Below are 12,915 nucleotides of genomic sequence, written 5' to 3'. Positions count from 1 at the left end.
AGCACCTGAGTGAGACATGCTCATCCCTCATTGATTGAGGCACCTGTGAGAGTCCAGTTCCTTGTGCTTCCTATAAAAGGCAGTCTCTGACAGACAGACTCTGCCAGAGTATAGGTTCACTAACCTGCTCCAGCGTTCCCAGTGCTTGGTCTGATATCCTGTGTTTCCAGTGTATGATTCCATCTATTCTCCTGCCTGATCCTCTGGTACCATGTCTAGTGATTTCCAGTGTATGACCTCGGCTATCCTGGTAACTATTCTATGGTCGTCTCCCTGTGTACTGCATCCGTGACATCCTGTGTATGACCTTGGCTTGTTCTGTGACCATTCTCCTGCCTGCTCCCTGTGTACTGTATCCTGTGACTCCTAGTATATGACCCGGCTAGTACTTGGACTCTTGCTCAAGCCTGCTCCTTCATTACCTGTATCTGTCTGCAAGTTCCGGATCCAGCTATTCTGCCCATGAGCATTAAAGAGCTTACCCTGCCTTATGCCCAGTGTTTACCAGCACCATGTGGGAAACCTGATCAGTGGACAGCGACCGGTGTACCGAGTGCAGCGAAGCCCAAATCACACTTGGAGGGGTCACTGGCAAAAACCACTGGTACGGTTAGACTCCGCACCCCTGAGTCAGGTCAAGCTAATTCCCGGTCTGGTATTCACCCTTCCGAGTCTAAAACCATGACAATGTCTTTATAATAGACCAAAAAAGGAATGCTAAAAATTATTAATGAACTTAAAAATGTTACTATAATTAGTTAAATACTCAGTGATTAATTAATAATGGTATGCTGCTCCCAGAAAAAGCTGGCAGACTTAACTGTTTACACCCAATAGAAATAGACTGGTAATTGTGTGGTCTGAGGTGCCGGTCAGATTCCAGGGATTCCCAGCCAGAGCTGCTGTAGTCTGGTGGAACAGTGTCAGTCAGTGGCACTCATTCCACTAATCAGCATAGGACACGTGTTTCGCCAGTATAGGCTTGTTCACAGTGATGTATTTACACTCAGACAGCTGAAGCACTAAGTGTTCCATGAGAAGCATTCCTCTGTCTGTCCTCTACAAATTATTCATATGATACCATATTCTCTCTCCACACGCTGATGAGTGGGAATGGTCGTTTGTGGACATTGTCATACAAATTTTGAACTAAGTGTGGTCAGTGTGCAAGGTGTGCAGATTAATATTTCTGCTATAGTTTATTATCTATGTTATTTACAAGTCTGAATTATATAAACTACCAGAATTGCATGCCTCTCGTGTGTATTAAACTTTTGATTAGAATCCACCACATAATCATTTTCGCCTGCAACAGTGTATATTTATTATGTATATTTATTATGCTCATTATAATGAATTGATTGATACACATTCAGCTTATTTGTAAATAAGTGATGTTTTTTAAATTGGTGTAATAAAAGTAATATCTTATTCTCACTTACTTTTCATTCTTTCACTATTTATATAAAAGCTTGTCCCAAAACCTTTTTGTTCTTCATTTGTCTTTCTTAGAAATACCTTTATCTTCAGTTGTTTTGCGGAACTTATTTGGGGGCACCACCAACTCTGTACCCTCTTAGACTTGTTCTTCAAATACGGTCATATGTTGGAATTTCAATATCAATATTTACAATAATCCCAATATTCTATTATTGTGCATGTGACAATCCATCCCGCTATTCTTAATACCCCCAATAGAAGCCTGTTGATCTCATTCCTTGAACCCCACTCTTACATTATAATTAGGGATGTGCAACGGGCACTTTTTGTGTTTCATGGAATGCATTTTGGGTCTTTATCTCTGGCAGTGTTTGGATCCGTATCTATTCCAAAACACCACCATTTCCGTGTTTCATGTTTTGGATCTTTAATTTTTTGCCAAAAAAAACCAACATAAAAATCCCTAAAATCGCAGAATTTTTTTTTTTTGCTCCACAATATCATTCATTTTCACTCATTTCCAGTCCAGTACACGTTCTGCTACCTGGGACTAAGGCTTAGATCACATTCCCCTCTCTCCAGCAGTAACTACTCACCTATACCCACAGTTGATGTTACAGGTTCTGCTACAAGGGAATAAGGCTTAGATCCTCCCCTCTCTCCAGCAATAAGTACTCACCTATACCCACAGGTGACATTACACGTTCTGCTACCTGGGACTAAGGCTTAGATCACATCCCACCCTCTCCAGCAGTAAGTACTCACCTATACACACAGGTGACGTTACACGTTCTACTACCTGGGAGTGAGGACCTCCCAGTTTTTTGTCTAAATTCTCAACTGTTTGATGTGGTAAGTTACAAATATGATCTTTTTTGGGTTTCTAAAGGGTTACGTTCTAGTAAGAAGATGACAGTTGGCATAAAGTATTTTGTTTATTGATTTGAAGAGTAGTTAGCCAATAAAAGCTATATACTTCATCATTACAGTGTGTACATTTTTATATCCGATTGGATACTGTATTTTTTGTTAAAAGCTTATATCATTTACTATGGTAACAATACATCAGTATTGATGTGTTGCCGTCACTATAGTCCTTAGCACATGTCACAGTGGTGATTGTTTTCCTGTGTTTCTCACGTATAGAACATTTACATTCAGAGCAGACTGTGTTGACTTTCCGGTTGATGCTTCTGGGACAATATGAGCATGTTCCTCTCTATCGGACCTGCTGTTGTCCCCGATTACGTGCTTTTAGCGCACAACATCTTACTCCTATAGATTCTATAGCTTCAACAACTGGAAGCTGGAGACCATTTGAGTTGCTTGCCCTCCGAACAATGTTGGGTTTTGTAATTTTTTTGCCTAACTCCAATAGGAATTGATATCTGCCATTTGGGTTGTATCGGTTCCAGTGTCACTTTCTTCAGAATTCACTTCAAGATTGTCTTCCGATTCTGACACATCTCCTTGTGTAATAAATTTGTTGTCAGATTTGTTCAAGACATCTTCTGGGTCACTAACATCACAGTCACCCAACCTCTGAAGAATTTCATCTTCTGACTGTCGTCTGTGGGACATTTTTCAAAATTTGACAAGCGTCAGAATCTGTAAAGAACAATGAGAACAACGTTATGCACTTATATTATTATTATTATTTATTTATTAACAGTTTCTTATATAGTGCACACATATTCCGCAGCGCTTTACAGAGTATAGTTGAACATTCACATCAGTCCCTTCCCCAATGGAGCTTACAATCTATGTTCCCTACCACATGTACATGCACACACAGACATTCTAGGGTTAATTTTTGTTGGGAGCCAATTAGCCTACCAGTATATTTTTTGGATTGTGGGAGGAAACCGGAGTACCCGGTGGAAACCCACGCAAGTACGGGGAGAATATACAAACTCCAATATAATATACAAATGGGGTTCCAATGGGACTCCACTTGTGTTTTTCATTATTTACATTTCTTTTTAAGAGCATTTTATAAGCCTAATGACACAGTATTTATCTTAATCCGATGCGGTGCAAATAGAAAAATCAGGAGCAAAAAAGTCCTGATGCGAGGAGGGGAGTGAAGGCAGCAGGAAGCCACAGACTGAAAGTAATATAGTGAAAGGAACATTTAAATTATTTAATCAATGTAAAATGTATCTCTATGTGTAATGAGTCTTAGACATACAAGTTTTTCCCTATTACTGTATAATTTTTTGTCACTTATGAAGTAACATAATTTGCTCTATTTCCGCACATACGGTGTCAATATATCTCTTATAGCAGACAAATCTAATATGTTTTAATTTATTTCCCCTCTAATGCTTAGGTAATGAAACATCTGATAGTGGTGAAAATTACCATGGCCTGAATGTATCATCAAGTCAGAAATCCAAATATGGAGGAAAACTATTTGAAATTTCAGAAAAGGCCAAGTTCATTCTTACTGGCCAATTGCTGACTGTATTTGTACCATCCGTGTCCACCGTGGTGTTCATCGTGGCCTTGCCTCTCAATGTTCTGGCCATCATCATGTTCCTCTGGAAGATGAAGGTCAGGAAGCCAGCGGTGGTCTACATGCTGAACCTGGCAGTCGCTGATGTGCTCTTTGTTGCCCTGCTGCCCTTCGCCATCACTTACCGATTCTCCGGGAATAACTGGGTGATTGGAGATGGGATGTGTCGCTTCTACATCGCAGCGTTTTACTGCAACATGTACTGCTCCATCCTGCTCATGACCAGCATCAGTGTGGACAAGTTCCTGGCCGTGGTCTATCCATTGCAGTCACTCTCCTGGCGTACCATGAGCCGGGCTTGGCTGGTCTGCTTCTGCATCTGGGTAATATCCATAGCCGGTACTGTACCACTGCTCATAAGAGAACAAACGCAGAACATTGCCACATTGGGTATCACGACTTGTCACGATGTGCTGGACCGTAATGATCTACAGAGCTTTTATAGTTACTATTTCCTCACTATTATCTCTGCTTTCTTCTTCTTTCCATTAATCATCACTGTTGTCTGCTATATAGGAATTATTCGTAACCTGAGCTCCTCCAAACTAGGAAACACACGTAAGAAATCTCGGGCTTTGTTTCTGACGGTGACTGTGCTCTGTGTGTTTGTCCTCTGGTTTGGGCCAACAAATGTCATCTTCTTAATTCATTATCTTCATTTCCGTAATAAATCTAATCCGACTCTGTATGTGACCTACATCCTGTCTGTGTGTATGAGCAGAATCAGTTGTTGCCTTGATCCTCTTATCTATTACTTTGCTTCCTCCCAATGTCAGAGATATGTGTTCAACATACTGTCCTGTAACAAAGGTGGGAAAAGACCATTACAGAAACATCGGAGGGATGCTCACACAAAATAACCTGCTGAGCGGGCTCTACTGGCATAACTGCATAATGATAATGGTGGCTTATAGCTTCTGCATGTTTGAATGCGGTGCCCCAATAAAAGGTTTTGGTCCCTTTCATTGTATTTTCTCTTACATTATAATAAATGCTCGAAAAAGAAGGAGTCTGCATCTTGCAAGGCAAGAAAGATGGAAGAGGAGGGTGCCAAAGAGAGTACCCAAAGAGTTGACCTTCACCTGTCCAACTGTCTAATCAGGTGTTACTTTGAATCCATGCACCCTAGTGATCACCACTATCAGGGACGTGCGGTGAGGTAAATGGCTGAGGATTCCCTGGCAAGTAACAGAGCCAGATTTGCACACAATATATGAGCCCAGGGGTACATGCTGACATCATATACATGTGCACTAGTATATACTGCTGGAGATATGCTGAGTTTTTATAAGAGGTGCGCAATAAAAGTAGCCAGGTGAGGCACTGCCTCACCTGCCATAGAAACGATTAAATAACGATTAAAATAATAAAAAGGCTTTATATATATATATATATATATATATATATATATATATATATATATATATATATATATATATATATATATATATATCTTATATATTTAGCCAGATCTGTCACTCAACCCCTGTGGAGAACGTTCCTGTGTAGAACAGTTTCACTTTCATGTGTCTAACGTTCCACCCCCTTGACATCACCTCCCCCCGCCCAGCCAGGGCTACAGTACACGCCCACCATCCACCATTACTCCACAGCCACCATCCACCATTACTCCTGCACATCCCTATCCTCTGCCAGGACCCCCGCGACCCCCCTCCCGCAATTTGCGGGACCCCCCGCGACCCCCCCCCTCCCGCGATTTGCGGGACCCCCCCGCGACCCCCCCTCCCGCGATTCGCGGGACCCCCCGCGACCCCCCCCCCTCCCGCGAATCGCGGGACCCCCGCGACCCCCCTCCCGCGAATCGCGGGACCCCCGCGACCCCCCTCCCGCGATTCGCGGGACCCCCGCGACCCCCCCCTCCCACGATTTGCGGAACCCCCGTGACCCCCCCTCCCGCCATTCGCGGGACCCCGCACCCCCCCTCCCGCCATTCGCGGGACCCCCGCTTTCCACCCTCCCGCGAGTCTCAGGACCCCCGCGACCCCCCCTCCCGTGATTCGCGGGACCCCCGCGAACCCCCCCTCCCGCGATTAGACAGCACTTACATCGACAGCCATTACATCGACACCATTAGTTCGACAGCTCAATAGGTCGACATGGTTTTAGGTCGACATACCATTAGGTCGACATGTCATTAGGTCGACAACTCATTAGGTCGACAGCTCATTAGGTCGACAGCTCATTAGGTCGACATGTTTTTAGGTCGACAATGCCATTAGGTCGACAGTGTCTATGTCGACAGTCAAAAGGTCGACATGGGTTTTTTCACTGTTTATTGAGCCGACATGTGCCGACAGGCGGTATTTCATGCCCTACTATCCACTAGGGCGTGGTGGGAGAATAAAATAGTGTGCCGAGCGCAGCGAGGCACCGTGCCCGAAGCATAGCGAGCGGCTGCGGTACACTTCAAACTGTGTCCATGTCGACTGTGTCGACATTTCGGCCAAAAAAAACCAGTGAAAAAACCCATGTCGACCTTTTGACTGTCGACATAGACTCTGTCGACCTAATGGCAGTGTCGACCTAATGAGCTGTCGACCTAATGAGCTGTCGACCTAAGGATCTGTCGACCTGATGAGCTGTCGACATAATGACATGTCGACCTAATGGTATGTCGACCTAAAACCATGTCGACCTATTGAGCTGTCGAACTAATGGTGTCGATGTAATGGCTGTCGATGTAAGTGCTGTCTAATATCCGTCCCAGACCAGACCACCCCCTCCCGCGATTCGCTGGACCTCCGCGACCACCCCCTCCCGCGAAACGCGGGACCCCCGCGACCCTCCCGCAAATCGCGGGACCCCAGCGACCCCTCCCTCCCGCGAGCCCCCTCCCGCGATTCGCAGGACCCCTGCATCCTCCCCTCCCGCGATTTGCGGGACCCCTGCGACCCCCCCTCCCGGCATTAAAAGGGCCCCCCGCGACCCCCCCTCCCGCGATTCACGGTACCCCCCCCTACTGTGATTTGCGACCCCCCTCCCGCAATTCGCGCCGCCCCCTCCCGCGATTCACGGGACCCCCCATAGCGCCCCCCTCCCGCGATTTGCGGGTCCCCTCGGCACTTCTCGCGATTTGCGACCGCCCCCTAATTCACACATTCGGGGACCCCACCTCCCGCGATTCATGCCCCCCTCACGCAATTCACGGCACCCCCCACACCCCCCTTCCTGCGATTCGCAACCCCCCACGACCCCCCCTCCCGCGATTCACGAAACCCCCCGTAGCGCCCCCCTCCCGCGATTTGCGGGCCCCCTCGGCACCTCTCGCGATTTGCGACCGCCCCGTAATTCACACATTCGGGGACCCCCCCTCCCGCGATTCATGCCCCCCTCACGCAATTCACGGCACCCCCCATACCCCCCTTCCTGCGATTCGGAACCCCCCACGACCCCCGCTCCCGCGATTCATGCCCCTTCCCTTGATTCACGGACCCCCGCACCACCCCCCTGCACCCACCCTCCCTTGATTCACGCCCCCCTCATGCAATTCACGGCAACCCCCCACACCCCCCCTCCTGCGATTCGCAGCCCCCCCACGACCCCCCCCTCCTGCGATTCATGACCCCTCCCGTGATTCACGGACCCCCGCACCACCCCCCCTTGACTCACGGCACCCCACGCGCCCCTCCCGCAATTCACGGACCTCCGCAACCCCCCCTCCCGCAATTCACTAACCCCGACAACCCCCCTCCCGCAATTTGCGGACCCCCCTTCCGACGATTCAAGCCCCCCCGCGCCCCCGCCCACGATTTGCGGACCCCCGCCCCCTCCCGCTAACCGCGGATCCCCACACACCACCCCCCCTCCCGCAATTTGCAGACCACCCAGACCCCCTTCCGGCAATTCCACCCCCCAGCGGACCACCGTGGCCCCCGCTCCCGCATTTCACGTACCCCCGTGACAATGGGGGATCCTGTACCACCACAAGCAGGTACCGCCCCTAGGTGGGAAATCCGGCCCTGGCTGCCGCACTGCAGGTTTGCCCACTGCCCTCTGCACCAGCGCCACAACTTTTATCAATGTCTTGCCCACATACCACTATTATACAGCCTCCTGCTCTCATGCTCGCTCACTCCCTCCCTGTGGGAGGAGACGCTCACCCACTGCCGGGAGCTGCATACTGTCCCCCACCCTCCTCCAGTTCTAGGGATGCCCATCGACCATTAATGATTTTCAAATAATCAATGGTTTATGGCCGATGTTGAATACTTTTGCCATCAATGTGGGAGGACACTGCCCCGTCTCCTGTTCTCCTGCCCCGTAACTTCCGCCAGTGGAGACCCGCTCACCCTGTGTTGCCCACATTCCCCTATCATGCTTTACCGCCCAGCCTCCTGCTCTCATGCACCCTAACTCCCACCCAGTCGGAGGAAACACTGACTCCTGTATTTCTGTGCTGCCACGCTGGACCCTCACCCACTGGCAGAAGCTGCACAGTGTCCACCACCCTCTTTAGTCCCCCGTATGCCCACACACCCCTATCACTACCCAGCTTCCTGCTCTCCTGAACCGTAACTTCCACCACTGGGTAATCGCTGACGCTGTGTTGCCCACATACCCCTATCATGCCTCATATCCCAGCCTCCTGCTCTCATGCACCCTAACTCCCACCCAGTAGGAGGAGACACTGACTCAGGGCCACCGTCCGGTACTCCTGTGCTGCCACGCTGGACCCTCACCCACTGCCAGAAGCTGCAATACAGGGCATCTTTCATACAATTCTAACCATATTTCTCACAATACAAATGTTCACAAATTAAGGGGCGTAGCCCCTTACGCCGGTGTGAAGAGCGCCCGTAGGGCGCGATGAATCACCTAGTATATATATAACAAACGGAAAAAGATTGTGCGCAAAGTCTTATATGAGGGAATTGTATAAAAAGTACTTCTGTGGAACTATCAGTCCCAGGAAAACCAAGCCGCTTCTTCCACGGTAGGGTAATTGCACTCAGGTGATAAAAACCCGGCTGCTCCGTTTAAGCCCTTCAGGGCACCTGAATCCAGCAGGTAAGCAAATTCTATAGAGATAGACAAAACAGGCGCTTCATAGTGCAGATATCTTTTAAAAAGTTTGAGTTTGAGTTTATTTTGTAGATGAATAAAATAACGTTACCAAAGGTGGCGGCTCCAAATGCCGCACTGTAAAAGCATGTATACACAGACTTCTCGGCGTCTGGTACAGGGAGAGGTTACACTCCTCCGGACTCTCGCTGGTCTGATCGACGCTGAGCCACGCCCCTACGCGTTTCGTCACGATGACTTCGTCAGGGGGCTGGCCCAGCGTCGGTCAGACTCCTCTATATACCTGGACGGCTTCTTTCAGCCAATCCATGACACACAATTATTAACTGCTTCGAACCTGTGTCCGTCATTGCTCATGCAACCAGCCAAATCTCCTGGTGTGTATCTCACGAGATTTTCATATACACAGAATATGTTCTAAAATGGCAACATTAATGTCTAAAATGGTACCGTTTCATCATAAAACATATAAATATAAAAAAGTACACATCTTTTGTACAACAATGATAGAATAAATCTATACATGAAATATAACATAAAAACTGATAATACATCAAAAAAGGGCACTATCCCGTTGGGTTTAGATACATGTGCACAATGTGCAAGTACAAAACATTTTGACAGAGAAATTTAAAAACCCGAGTATAAAAGTAGAAAAGTAGAAAAGTAGAAAAAGTAAAACCACAGAGCAATTTTTAGATGCAGTTTTTTAAATACACCGCTCTCCAGTGATTTTATATATTTTTATACCTTCAGATCATATTTATCTTTAGCTTAAAAATGAGGCAATGTCAATGCCCTCATTTAGACCTATTAGGGAGAGTGTGTTTAAATTATAGATCCAAAAGGACTCACGTTTACGAAGCATATTTTCCCGATTCCCCCCTCTAATGTTTAATTTTACTTGTTCAATCCCCATAAATCGCATTCCATTTGGGTCTCCATTTTGACAGTTTAGGAAATGTCGGGGGACACTATGATTACTAATCTTATTTTTTATATTTCTGTAGTGTTCCAGGATGCGAGTTTTTAACATTCTCTTAGTTTGTCCTATATACATTTTCCCACAAGGACAAATCAACAAATAAACTACATAGGTCGATATGCAATTAATTAAGCTTTTAATTTCACATTCCTTCCCGTTTCTATCAGTCACAGTTTTTTTACCCCGTAATCCATGTGCACACATCTTACAATGGTTGCAGCCAATGAATCCCTTAAGGGGTGGCATGTTTGGGAACAAAGTTAAAGTTCTTTGCTCTGAGGTCTTTAAAGGCAGGAGGCTGGGGGCCAGTCGATTTTTTAGCGTAGTAGCCCTTTTGAAAATGACTTCTGGACGTTTTCCTATAGACCCTTTGAGTACTGGGTCCATAGTTAACCCCTTCCCGACATTTGACGTACATTTACGTCATGGCCGGGATGTACTTCCCGACACATGGCGTAAATGTACGTCATGGCTTTAAACTGTCCCCGCGTCTATAGACGCGGGGACAGTTTAAACATGTCTGCTGTCCCTGACAGCAGACATGTCCCTGCATGCCCAGGGGGGGGGCTGCGATGCCGCCCCCCCGTCGGCGATCGCTGTGATTGGCTGTTCAGTGTGAACAGCCAATTACAGCGTTTTCTGTGTCACCGGCGAATAACGTTCGCCGGTGACACAGGGATCGGAGGTGATTGGTGCTGTAAAGTACAGCACCAATCGCCACGGGGTGTAAGGGTGACACTGGTGTCACCCCACCTCACCCCACCCGCCCCCAAAGGCCGTGATTGGTTCGTCGGACCGACGAACCAATCACAGCCATGGAGGGTGATTTAAACTAACGGTGACTGCACTGCAGACGCCATTCCGGTCTGGAATTGCGTGCAGTGCGTTCACCGTGCCTATCTGCCGCGATATACTGACCTGATCCTTGCAAATACTTACCTGATCACTGCTTGTAGCGTTCCTGGATCTTGTTACTTCTTGTGACTTCCTGCGTTGTGCTGTGCTGTGTTGTGCTGCTGCAGTGTGATAGATTTATAGATAGAGAAATAGAGAGAGAGAGATAGAGAGAGATAGAGAGAGCTAGTGACAGAGAGTGCTATATTTTGTGCTGCTGCAGTGTGATAGAGTTATAGATAGAGAGAGAGAGATAGAGAGAGATAGAGAGATAGTGACAGATTGTGCTATATATTTTTTATATATATACAGCTGTACTGCGTGTGCAACTGACTGCTGCCCCCCCCCCCCCTTTTGTGCTGATCAGTATAAATTAACTGATCAGCAACTTTTTGGGGGCGCAGGTTTTTTTTTATATATCTACCTGTCAGTGCTGCTGCTGCAGTGTCATAGAGTGATAGATAGTGAGAGATAGTGATAGAAAGTGCTATATTTTGTGTCTGCTGCCCCCCTTTTGTGCACCCCCAGCAACTTTTTGGGGGTGCAGGGGTTATTTTTTATATATATAACTGTCAGTGCTGCTGCTGCAGTGTCATAGAGTGATAGATAGTGAGAGATAGAGAGAGATAGAGAGAGATAGAGAGAGATAGTGACAGAGAGTGATAGAGAGTGCTATATTTTGTGTCTGCTGCCCCCCTTTTGTGCACCCCCAGCAACTTTTTGGGGGTGCAGGGGTTATTTTTTATATATATAACTGTCAGTGCTGCTGCTGCAGTGTCATAGAGTGATAGATAGTGATAGATAGTGAGAGATAGAGAGAGATAGAGAGAGATAGAGAGAGATAGAGAGAGATAGTGACAGAGAGTGATAGAGAGTGCTATATTTTGTGTCTGCTGCCCCCCCCCCTTTTGTGCTGATCACTATATCTGAGGTGATCAGCAACTTTTTGGGGGTGCAGAGGGTTTTTTTTATATATACCTGTCAGTTGCTGCCAGTTGCACTGTCAGTTGCACCAAAGGTTGTGCACCTGCTGCCCCTCACTGGTAATCAGTGTCGCATCACTGATCACCTTTTTTTTTTTTTTTGAGGGTGCTGTGGGGTCTTTTTTTAATTTTTTTTTTTTTTTAATCAAATTCCTGTTGCCTTTGAGCGCTGTTCAGTGACGGACGTTACTGACCAACATCTGTGCTCAATTTTTGGCGCAGGACCTTTTTTTTTTTCTGCACTACATACACACTACACACTACATACTACATTGAAATAAAGTTTGTACCCCCCCTACACTATACACGTGTTGAAACATTTCACTACCAGAAACACAAAAATAAAAATGGCATCCCAAATGTCATCCCAAATGTCATCCCAGTCATCCAGAAGAATGTATTCAGCGGAGGAGGCATATGCCATGCTTGCCTCTGACTCTGACACAGCCAGTGAGGCAAGCGGGGAATTTGAAGGATTCATCTTAAGCTCCTCTTCCTCCTCTAGTGATGAGGGACCCCCTCAAAGACGCCCCCGTAGAGCAGCTGAGACCCCCCCCCCCAATAATTGATCTCGTATGGACCCCACCACCAGACAATTTTGAGCCCCAGGTTCCTGAGTTTTTGGCCATCCCAGGAATCCAATTTGATTCCACAGGTCTCAGAGAAATTGACTTTTTCAAATTATTTTTCTCTGATGATTTTATAAATTTAATGGTGGACCAAACTAATTTATATGCCCAGCAGTTTATTGCTCAAAACCCCACGTCATCATTTGCTAGGTGGACCCCTGTAGATGCAGTAGAGATGATGACGTTTTGGGGTCTGGTGTTTCATATGGGCATAGTAAAAAAGCCAGAAATTAGGCAATATTGGAGTACAGATGTTCTGTACAGCACCCCACTTTACCGTATGGCCATGACCCGGACTCGTTTTGAGTTAATCCTTAAATTTTTGCATTACAACGATAATGCACAGTGCCCACCCAGAGATGATCCCACCTTTGACCGGCTATTCAAAGTCAGGCCGGTCATTGATCATTTCAGTGCCAAATT

The 12,915-nt window shown here is 46.9% G+C and overlaps 1 protein-coding gene and 1 pseudogene across 2 annotated transcripts in view; both read left to right on the top strand.

Moving 5' to 3' along the window:
• LOC146025425 (uncharacterized) overlaps positions 1-12,915 on the top strand; it is an 886,407-nt gene that overhangs the window by 408,624 nt on the left and 464,868 nt on the right. The gene's annotated exons all lie outside the window — the stretch shown is intronic.
• Positions 463-4,818, top strand: LOC146025202 (proteinase-activated receptor 1 pseudogene; annotated as a pseudogene).

This window comes from Crinia signifera, chromosome 1 (assembly GCF_055691185.1).
Source record: "Crinia signifera chromosome 1, ASM5569118v1, whole genome shotgun sequence".
Lineage (NCBI taxonomy): Eukaryota > Metazoa > Chordata > Amphibia > Anura > Myobatrachidae > Crinia > Crinia signifera.
The sequence above is the reverse complement of the archived record's forward strand: the minus strand, read 5'-3'. Positions and strand labels throughout refer to the sequence as shown.